Below are 12,379 nucleotides of genomic sequence, written 5' to 3' on the forward strand. Positions count from 1 at the left end.
TTTGCATTCATTCGTTCGCTTTGGTCGCTCTTTTTCATAAGCCTTCAAAGCAAAGCGTTTTCACCTTTGTAAGTTAAACTTTTTAGGGGTAGTTCTTTAACCATTTGAGCATTTGTTTGTGCATAACTACTGTTATGTTCATGTAGAAAAAGATACACACAGCAACGCATAAAGGTGTTATCGATGCTTGCCAACGATTTCTTACGAGTCGCTGATTTTAGTTGTTCTTCAAGTAAACCGGTGTAAAGTTCATTGACGCGCTGACGCTGTGGCGAAGACGACAGCTGAGACACAGACTGTTTGTCAATACAGTGTATACACATTCATATTTACATATATTCTAAGTACGGTTATAGACGCCTAATGTTTCTAAATCAAAGAAAATTAAAAAAAGTAATTTTATTACAATTTATGCAAAATCATAAATTATTATAATGCGTTTATGTTTGAAGAGTGCGTGTGCCTGAAATTTGTTTTTTTTTTTGTTATAACAAACAATGTGCAAAAAATATGTATTGGAATATTATTGATGGAAAAGCTTGAAATCTGTTCAAATTATGATATAATGAAAGAAGTTTCAAAAGTGAAAGTGAATACATATGTACATATATGTACATATAATCATGTTATTATAATTTAATAATATTTTTTTGATGCCCATAAAAGGTACATTTTTAGTGCTATGAAGTGTTTGTTTTTAATGAAGGACAGACGATTGAGTAATATAGATACTATTTCCATTTTTTAACAAATTCTACAAAAAGAGTCGGCTTTAAAGGGCATATGTATGTAGTATGACCGCCTAAAAACAGATGATTTTATCACTTTTCGTAACGAAGACTACCGCATCAACTGTTTTAAAATCTTGAGGACATGGCTATGCATAATTGTTGAATATACGCAACAAATTATGAAAATAATAATTTTTAGTGTGTTAATTGCTATTTTAAAAGTTATCAAAAAAGTCATCCACTGTTACAGTGAGTATGTACTTTACCGTTTTTCAAAATAAACAGATTATTAATATGCAAGGTATTGTCTATAAATAACCCTCGGTCGGTAACAAAAACTAAAATTCAAAAAATGCAGATTTTGAGAAAAATTTCGACTTTTGCTACGTTTTCGACCCGCCAAAATTACGTTATTCATACATTCAAAAAACCGGAGTGTCAATATACCGAGAAACAATGCAAAATAAGCTGAAATCTGAAATCAAAGCGATCGGTTGATTTGTCTTCTAGTTGTAACTGCAGTCAATTGGATTTTTTCGAATTTTTACATTTGCTTCTTAAACCGACAAAATAACACAGTAAATATGCCTATGAACCATTCACTTGAGATCACATCGCCAAAAAAGTACTTTACCATAACGAAAAGACTTAAACGTCAATTAATCACCAATTGACAGGAACATTTCTTTTATGATTTTATTGCCAAAAATACCTACTTTATCTGAATGCAAGGTACAAAATAGAGTATCTTTGTTGCACTCCAAATTTAAGAATTTTACCTATCTAAGTATCAATTATGTCAGAAATGTGTCTCTAAGCTGATGTGGGTGAAGTTTGTAACTGAACTTGAGGCTTGGGAATACATTTTCTTTTAAATATTAACGGATTATAAAATTTGGCATTATAATTTTCCAAAGTTTTGTACAGAATATAAATGTTAAATAACATACATATAAGGGATCGTGAAAGATCTGAGACCTGCCATAACTCTAAATAGCCAGCCTATATTATAGTAAGTAATTATGCGTTGCCACGTCAGTCTAGTCCAGTCATTATAGTAAGTTCACCTCGGAGTTCGATATACCCATTTATATGTCTGTAAATACGTGTATATATTCACACCCTAAAGTTGTCTCAAAACCTACATATGGTAGGGTATACCAGTCGGGTCTACGTAACCGGAACGGACCCGGACCGGATTTTTTATCCGGTCAATGTTATATTATGTCTTATGTTATTACTCTAAGTAGCCAGCCTATATTATAGTAAGTAATTATCCGTTGCCACGACAGTCGCGTCTACGTAACCGGAACGGTCACGGACCGGATTTTTGATCCAGTCAATGTTATGTTATGTCTTATGTTACGTATATTTTATATGAAAAGCTATTTCGAAAACTCGCTGCTAAAATACATGGAAAAACTATTCATAGAGCAACAAATAAACATCACATACACAAATATGTATGTATGTGTATATGTATATAAACATGTATGTATGTATGTAGTCATCATCACACAAATGGGAAACAGACATAACAATCAACACTCAAAAAATGCGAAAAAATTGAAAGAAATATGCACGCACTTTACTGAACTTCGCGCTAACGAAATTAAAATTCAAACAATTTCCATGCCTGCACTTGTTCACATGTACTTACATGAATACATACTATATGTAGTATCCTAATATGTGATGTTAATAAATATTTGTCGATGATTGACATTTGAAATTTCATAAATCATGCATACAAAGTGCTTTCCAAAGGCCAAAACACTGGCAAGCACCGGCACTACACTGCTATTCAAACTGTGCGCTCGAACATTGTTTATTTACAAATGTCGTAGTTAGCCTGCAAAAACGACCTTAACATGTGTATGTATGTCGTAGACAAACAAGGTAAAAATAACGTAAAATAATAATCATAAAAACAAGTTATACGTATGAATCATGTGAAAGCGTTCGATCAATATATTCTCGGAAAACTAATTTAATATACAGCTGTTCTATATGCAAAATGAATATATTCGTGGAGCTGACCTGCTTTCTTGACAAGCTACTATTGTGTAAACAAAGCAATGTCACTTTCTTAAATTGGCAAAAAGCATTTTTGCAGTATATAGCATATTCGTATATATGTGTATGCATATGTATAATATATTAATATACCTATAAGTATAATATACTCACATACATATATCAAATTTCCTTTCATTGCTTGTACGCTTGCAAATATTTGTGTCCTACCCCAATTTGCTGGCGCTGAAGGCAAGCCGGCACAAATACTCTCTAAGTAGCGTCTCTTAGGAGTAGTACCCAGGCTTTGCTGAAGCGCAATTTAAATGGCTTTTTTGCACACAATTTTCGCATTAAATGTGGGTTCGTGCTGGAGCTTCTTTATGGGATATAACCTACACTTAGAATGAGATGCAAATTGTTCGCATACTAACATATGGGCTCTCTCTTTACTACTACTCGGATATCTCCCTCTGACATCATTCCATTGTGGCGACTAGTTGCTGACGCGCTTTAAGGATAACCACATTGCCCTAGTAAGGTTCGGCTTGGTATTTTAATGTCTTCACTTGTACTTTTTGTGTGCAGAGTATGACATGCGAGTAATTGTTTGGCGCATGATGTCATCTTAAATTACACAGCTTTCACTTCGTGCTTTACAACCATTGATTCTTTTATGGGTAATAGGAGTTTATAGCATATAATCTTTGATGTGCTTACATGTGGTTTAATAGGAAACTGGCACATTTACATACATACATAGTAATTACTATGAGTGGGCATGAAAAGGAATTTTATAATGATTGAGTACTGCACTAAAATCTTAGTTTCAACAAATGATCACGTAAACTCTATACAAAAAACCAACATTGGCTTGTGAAAGCTGTGAATCGAACAAGCAAGCGGCGTAAGTCAAATAGATTGACATAATCTAATAAAGTGTTGAGGATCCATTTCGAGGTTCCTTACTTTCTTAAATAAAAAAACAAATAAACTTTTAATTTTATGAGGAATTTTATGTTTATTATCATTCGAATTCTTTTATTATACTCTTACAACCAGTTGCTACAGAGTATTATAGTTTTGTTCACCTAACGGCTGTGCGTCTCACCTAAAACTAAGCGAGATAGATATAGGGTTATATATATATAAATGATCAGGATGCGAAAAGTTGAATACCGGTTGACTGTCTGTCTGTACGTCGGTCCGTGCAAGCTTTATCTTGAGTAAAAATTGAGATATCTCTATGAAACTATGTGGATTTTTTAGTACACAAAAAATATGTCGAGCTCGTAGATGGGCGTAATCAGACAGCTGCCACGCCCGCAAATATCCATTAACCTAAACCATATAAAGTGCCTTAAGTAAGCACTAAATTAAGATATGAAGCTGTAATTTGTACAGGGGATCGCAGTAGCAAGAGACACCTGTTGACAAATTTTTTAAAAAAGATAGCGTGGTCCCACCCTCTAAAAAGTTCAATCCACTTAAGCTAACGGTACTGTTAAAAACTACTAAAAGCGCGACAAATCAATAACTAAATACGCCAGAGACATTAAATTCTACCACCGAAATGCTATGAGAGAGCTTTATGGGAGCCGGTGTGAAAAACGATGGGCGCTCATTTTTTAGTGAAATCGCATATCTCGGGACCCCACGAACCGATTTCGACAAAATTTAACACGTGGCGTTCTTCTAACATTCTTATGTCACTTTGTGAAAATGGACGAAGTCGGACAACAACCATGCCCACTTCCCATATAGCACAATTCTAAATTCCACTTGATACGCTCAGTTTGCAGTCTCTCAGTTCCTCACCGGTTTATAGAAATTGCAGATGCTTGAGAGGACATTTTAGCGCAAGATTTCGTCATAAGTGCTGTCGAGTGGTTTGAACTGATGACAATCGGTAGTCTCAACGCTTGATGAACCAAAAACAGCTATAGATAGCCTCTAAAATATTATATCATTACAGTGAGGTATGTACTACTACAGTTCGCGCATTTCGTTTAGCCGAATGTATTTTTTTTAATTTCTAGCACTAAAAATACAAACAAAAAAAACCTCTTACAACTAATTCAATACACATTTTATTATTAAACAAAAAAAGAGTTTCGAATATGATTGTGTTTTTGCTAATATAATAGTGATATTACAATATACAGGAGCGAATTTCGTAAAGCCGAATACTTAATAATACTAAATAGAGACAAAATTAAAAAAGTTAGTACATAATTAACTTTTTATTTTGCCTCCATTACATTTTATTAAATCGAAAATGAGATTTGTCTGCGTGCAGGCCATTTCATCAAGTCTATATTCTGAAGATAAAACTTCAAATCAGTGAATACAACAACGCGAGTTGTGGATAGCTGCGTTATCCTGTTGGAAAATTGGTTCTTGTTGATGGCAGTCCTCGAAAAATTAGATTAATTCTGCTTACAACATGTACGTGTACTGTATACTGAATCTACCATAATAAGAAAAGCGTGCCCAAATCATGACACTTCCACCAACCTTGGTTCCTTGCTCAACCTTGGTTCCTCCATTTCATATGCGTTTTGCTAACTGTTTTGTCAGCGCCGGAGCTTTAGCATGCCTTTTATAAACAACGTTTAAAATTTCTTAAGACGACGTTTTTTAATGCGCCATAATTTGTGAAGCGGTAAGTTTTTTTTGACAGGTCCTTAAATTGACCTTTTTGGCGCTTTGTAATTTTTTGTTACTTTTGATTTTTTTCTTCTGGCCATAATTCTTGCCCAATATTAATAATTTCTGATAACTTTCTCAGATCTGTGTGTTTTTAAAGCAATTTGCACATTACTCAAGCCGTTTTCTTTATGCGCCGTTATAACAGCTTGCTCTTCATTTGACAATTAGGGTCCCTTCGGCATGACTTTAAGGGTTATAAACAAACAATAACTTAGATGATTTCAATAAATCCATGCAATCTCAGTTTTAAGATTTTTCCAAAAATATACAATTTAGCTGTTTATTTCTACATAAAATGACTTCTACCACCTTTTCGGCTAAACAAAATTGATCAGATGATATATCTTTGATTAAATCAATTAATCTTACGCAAATACTTGAGCTAATAACTTGTCAAACTCCATATAATTTCATCATTAAGTTAGCATAAATAATTTGTATATTACTAAACATTTTACAAATATTTTTATGTAGGAATAATGGCGATAAATCTTATCTAAAATACTGTGCCTTTTAACAGGTTGCGATGAAATGAAAATAACGTAATAATACAAATATGTATTAATTTTGTATATCCCTTGTAGGAAATCAAATGTATTTTGACAGTTGTCTTAAATAAATCTAAACAATTAACATTTCTCTTATGCGCTCTTGTGTTATAAAGAAATTTAACTGAAATATTTTAATATCTATTTTTAGCATATTAAATACTAAGGATAATAAGGAGTTTTTTCTTTCACGAATGAGTTAGTTTTTGTCTAAATGTGATCTGTATATTTCGAGAATCTACTATTAAAACTACTTATTAATCTAACGTAACCTCACAATTTATTAAAATATTTAAGACAGTATTCCTATTGAAAAATATGCCGAAATTGTTTCCTCACAAAAAGATCTCGCTAGTTATTGTTCATTGTCAGAGATTATAATAGTTAGTGCTAGTAAATTCTTTAAAAAGAAAAGGTTACTGCTTCACATTTTGTTGTATTTAACAGTACTTGCCTTATTATCCTTCAATTCCTCAGTAAACTGTTGTTTTCTGTGCTTATAACACTATTTCTTTCAATATATTTCATCTCTTACTTCAAACTTTTTTACGTACAGGGTACGTAAGCACTCTTCTGTTCTCTATTAAATATTGCAACAACAACCTGTGTTTTTAACAGAAATAAATTTACGAACAAGAATGTACACAAGTGTAAGAATCCCTCTTTAATAGATGACGTTGGGCGCGCAGCATATGTTCATTCCTTTCGAGTTGCCTATAAATAGGCGACCTAAAGAATTCACTTTATGAGCTGCTGCATTCTATTATTAACTGCGGAGTATGAAGCCCCAAAGTATCACTGCATATACACCTATGTATGTATGTATATGCTTATATTCTAAGCTGTGTGTTTAACATTAATATAAATTATAAACAAATGAGAAAGTAAGGCATATATGTATATACATATGTATATATGGATTACATAGTAGCCCATATATTTACCATCAGAAAGTCATAAAGGTGGTGAGGTAGGCTCCAAAGAAAGTGTGTCGGAAATGTATGCTAGGAATGACATGAATGTCGGCGCGTAGAACTGTCAATTAACAGATGAACGGACGATTAGTATGGCTGGATGAATATTTAAATACCTAGATGATTGGTGTATTTAATCAACACACAGTGTGTGGCATGCGGTATTCCGTTGTGGGTTGGCTGGTGTAATAAAGTGGCAACAAATTAGGGGAATATATGTATATGGTATATAAAGTTATACATATGACTCTTCATGAGTGAATAGCAAATGCAAAGCAATAAAACCACTTTTGGAAATCATCAATATCTCCAGCTTGTTTGTTAGTTTAGCATAGATATAGGATTATATATACATAAATACATACATATATGAACAAATGTTCAGGATGACGAGAAAAGTTGAAATTCGGGTGACTGCCTGTCTGTCCGTCCGTTCGTGCAAGCGGTAACTTGAATACAAATTGAGATATCTTGATGAAACTTGGTATACGGATACCTTAGTACAAAAAAACACTAACTTAATATATAGAACTGTAATTTCGCACAGTTGCAAGGCACACTTTTAGGAAAAAAGTTTTCAAAAAGTGGTAGTGGGCCCGCCCTATAATAAGTATCTTCTAAACCACTTAAGCTTCAACAACCAAATTCCCCTAGCATAAATATTATATTAACCCCTAGCTACAGATGAAATTGGAAGATAACCTCGCTCACTTCCCATATAACGGCGCTGTTAAAAGCTACTAAAAGCGCAATAAATAAGTAACTAAATACGCCAGAGACATTAAATTTTACACCCGAGGTGGTATGGCAGGGCTTTATTGGAACCGGTGTGAAAATTGGACGATAAACGTAGCACCGTCCACTTTTCGGTGAAGTCACATATCTCTGGACCCGATTTCGACTAAATTTAGTGCGTGCCATTCTTTTCATCTCATCTTCTTATATCATGGTGTAAAAAAGGGCGAACTACAATCACGACTACTTCCCATATAACACAGTTTTATTTTCCGTTTGATTTTTTTACTTTCCAGTGTAACAATATAACGGGATAAAACCTTATACCAATAATTCCTGTAAAGTATTCCACATTATGACCAAAAATTTCCCCAATCCTACCAAAACTGTTCAAGCCCCTAGGTACCGAATATTTGGACCCCATTGTCTTTAGTTGACTTTTGATCGAAAATATCGGTCAATGTATGAGATATACAATTGAAAATCAAAGATAATCTGTTCCTGACAATAGTAACTCTGTGTAAGAAAAATGGGTTGAATCGAGCAATATTTCCTTTGCTTATCGACCAATATTTGAGTTATCTCAATAAAATGAGAGAACGTGTTTTACTCATAACAGTATGTACTTGTGTCTGAAATGGATAAAATTGGGCGAAAGCTTGATCAATATCATGATTTTCGAACATTCGGCTGACTTTACTCGAAGTGATTGGGATTGTATATAAGGCACTTTAATCAAATGTGGCATGATAATAGTTATAGACAAAATCGGGTCGATACTTCCCCAACTCCCATATACTATATATAATGATTTTTCTAACAATTCCTGCAAGTTGCAAGAGTGTATAATGTGCGGTTGCTCCCAAACTTAGCCTTTTCTTACTTGCTTAAACGTCTCTTACTCTAGAGAAAGTAAAGTTCAAATATATGTAAACCAGGTTGTTCAGCATTTCGTATTTAATTCCACTGAGACTCAAAAAATCTAGGAAAGCTAAAAAGTTTGAAAATATAGGAAAGCCTGAGATTCAACTTCATTTCTCTGCAATATATATTTGACACATTCTTCAATAAACCAAGTTGCAGGTACTCCCATCCAGTATCCCACAGGTAAAACACTATTGGTATAATAAGGGGAAAAAATTCTATATATAGTATCGAAACTTGAGTGTTTGTTAGGGTTGAAGCTAATATTTTAACGTGTTTCTCTCGAGATTACAATTTTCGAATCGAACGATGCACTCATTCGGATATTATCGCGCGTATTCACTAAAATTGCAAAAGAATAATAAAATACTAAAAGAACCTCCAAATCAGGCAATTCATTTCATGGAACACTCTTTCTCTATCCTTTTGGCCAGTGCTGGCCGATTCTGAGCTATTGTTTTTTTACACCCATCCTTATATAAATGGTTCGAAATGATTTTTTGTATAAAGCTTAAACTCGACTATTGACCTTCCAGGCATCCAAATATACGGAACGGAAACGACGAAACCAGAATCGCTCGTAATTGGCAGTGTCATGATCTAAACACTATTCACATTTTCAGCTATCTGCCTTGCCTTTTCGTCTTTATCGAAGAAAAACTGTAAAATGTGGTGTATTTTTTTAGCTGGTGTACATCTTTGACGCCTTCCTTTTTGAGAGACATTGACTTAACTTCTTAAAATAAGCTTTTAATTAAATTAATTTAGTTATAACCGAAAGCTTATACCATTTTGCCCTGTTCTTCTTAAATTAAAAATAAACAGTCGCACTTCTTGGATCTTTCTTTATTATCATTTTATCTATGTACATCTGCTTCTGTTTTGGGCAAAGAAGGAAAAATCATACATTTATTTGTCTTATAAATTTGTAAGCACTGTGTATAGTATATTCATACATGTACGTACATATATATGTACCTTTATGGGACAGCGAATGTATAAATAACTGTGTTTACATTGATATAAAGATAAGATAAAATGTAAAAAATAAATGTGCGAATAAATCTCACTTCTGAATTTTTGCGGAAACGTAAATATTTATTTACACAAACATATGGGCATTTGGCATTGCTCATTTGTAATATTCATATTGGTTTCATACATTTGTATCAAAGAATAAATACTGTACATAAATTTCGTCAAAATGCAGCATTTCTGCTTTAACCATAAGTCGTAACGTTTTATAAAAAATGTCGAATCATTGAACTTAAGAATGCTTACATTACTGGGTTGCCCCACCCTATCACTGTTTACAATGACTTCTTGAACATTCCACGAATTGCAGAATCAACAAATAACTACAAATTGTTGACATATGGACATCGCTATATCAAACGAAATTTTAAAATATTTATTGAAGAATTATAAACACAAATTTCGGCACGCCTTCTTTAAAATATTAACGATGTCATAAAAGTGGTTTCCGAGAAATTCTGTGATAAGTAATCAATCACCGATAAAGTGTGTGGATAAAGTAAGATTTTTTTAAGATCTTGTTGAAAAAAACACCAGAAGGATGTACAGCAGGGTGGGCCAAAAACGAATGTTTTTCGCGTGGTACTCTGAAAAATAGGTTGATATACTATATACCTTTAAGAAAGTCTCTCCAAATATGAGCCCTACAGTTTTCTATTTACTTCTTATCATCAAGTAGAACAAGAAGGAAGCGCTAAGTTCGGGTGCAACCGAATATTTTAAACTCTTGCAACATAGCAAGAATCAAAGCCAAGGAAATACTTTAAGGTGTAAAACGTCAACCAGAGGATCGAAATTCAAGCAATTTTATAAATACACTAGTGGATCCGGCCACGCGTTGTTGTGGTATACATTTTATACTATTATTCATATAACAAACTATTCAACACAGTGAAAATTTTATTTACGAATAAAGGTGAAAACATTTTTCTCGGTATAAGAATCCAAGGGATTGTACTTGAGGTTTAATTTTGAATATGTTCATACAAATAAATTTTATTGGAAAAAATAAAGAATTTAAGGCTGCCTTCTCAATGTCTGGTTACCAGCCTTTCTGTCTAGATAGAGTTAGTTGTCCGCTTAATAGAGCGTTCATTACTATCCTATCTTCTAAGTTGGTTAGAACTGTACACAGTGTGCTAAATTTTACTAAAATCGCTTCAATAGTTTAGGAGTCCATCGCGGAAAAACAACGTGACACGTACTTTTTATATATAAAGATAAAGATATACTATACATTACTCATACACGGACAGACAGATAAAATGAAAATCGCTGTACATACATATGTAGTATATGGGAGATGAGATAGTATCGACCGGATTTTATCTATACTATTATCATGTCATATACTAAAATATTTTTCCTGGAATTCATTGAGGTATCTCACATATAATTACCAATATACATATATGGAGTAAAGTCAATCGGATGTATGAAAATCCTGATCTTAGTTTAATGAGGGCAAGGTCAAGCTTTCGCTCAAGTTTATCCATTTTCGGCACAAGGATGCACTGTTATGAGTAAAACATGTTCTTTAATTTTCATTGAGATAACCCACACTTTTGACCGATATATGCGGTATAAAGTCACCGGGAAGTTCGAATATTTTTACATTAGGTTTATGTGGGCTTAGGGAAATATTGACCCGATTCAACCCATTTTTAACATACAGACATATCATTATAAGGGAAGGATATCCCTTAATTTCAGTTATATATATATCACACATTGACCGACACTTCCGATCAAAAGTCAACTATAGGTACAGGGGCCTAAATATTCGCTATCTAGGGGCTATAAAGTGGCACACACTAAAACCATTATTCGGGCAAAGTCCCGTTATATTAATTGCTTCTTGATTTGTGTACTGGAAACTGAACAAATCAAGTGGAGTTCAAAATTGTGCTATATGGGTAGTAGGCGTGGTTGTTGTCCGATTTAGGCCATTCTCACAATGTGACATTAGAATGTTAGAAGAATGCCACGTATCAAATTTTGACGATCGGTTCATTGGGTCCCGAGATATGGGCTTTCACCAAAAAGTGAGAGTACCACGCACATCGTGCAAGTTTCATACCGGCTCCCATAAGGCTCTCTCATACCATCTCGTATTTAATTATTGATTTATCACGCTTTTAGTAGTTTTTAACAGTACCGTTATGGCACTTTATATGTTTTCGGCTAATGGCGATTTGTGGGCGTGGCAGTTGTCCGATTACGACCACCTACGAACTTGAATTTTTTTTGTACTAAGGAACCCATGTACCAAGTTTCATCGAGATATCTCAATTTTTGCTCAAGTTACAGCTTTCACGGATGAAGGGACGGACGGACAGACAGACAGTCAACCGGATTTCAGCTTTTCTCGCCATCTTGATCGTTTATATATATGTACATAATACTAAATCTATGCCGCTTAGTTTTAGGTGATACGTACAACCGTTAGGTGAACAAAACTATAATACTCTGCAGCAACTGGTTTAAGATTAGAAAAAATCATATCTCGCTTTTAAGAAAAAATATCTTCTTTTAAAAAATTTGAAATGAAATGTCTTACAGAAAAATTTTCGTAAACCTAACTGTTTAAAAAATATTAACGATGGAAGTTTGAGTCTTTTTTTTCCCTTTTAAATTTTATAACCCATCATAATGTCCTTAATTACTATGCCAAATATGACCGTGATCTGTCAACCAGTTTGTC

General features: G+C 33.6%; 1 protein-coding gene across 3 annotated transcripts in view; it reads left to right on the forward strand.

The window, feature by feature from the left end:
* Positions 1-236: 236 nt before the first annotated feature.
* LOC120777995 overlaps positions 237-12,379 on the forward strand; it is a 57,719-nt gene continuing 45,576 nt past the window's right edge. The window contains exons 1-2 of one of the 3 annotated variants that reach the window (XM_040109649.1): positions 377-393; positions 573-574. The gene's annotated coding sequence lies outside the window, so the exon portion shown is untranslated. Of the gene's footprint in view, positions 394-572; positions 575-12,379 lie in introns of all 3 variants that reach the window. The other 2 variants (XM_040109646.1, XM_040109647.1) reach the window with 2 other exon arrangements.

Source organism: Bactrocera tryoni, chromosome 5, assembly GCF_016617805.1.
Source record: "Bactrocera tryoni isolate S06 chromosome 5, CSIRO_BtryS06_freeze2, whole genome shotgun sequence".
NCBI lineage: Eukaryota > Metazoa > Arthropoda > Insecta > Diptera > Tephritidae > Bactrocera > Bactrocera tryoni.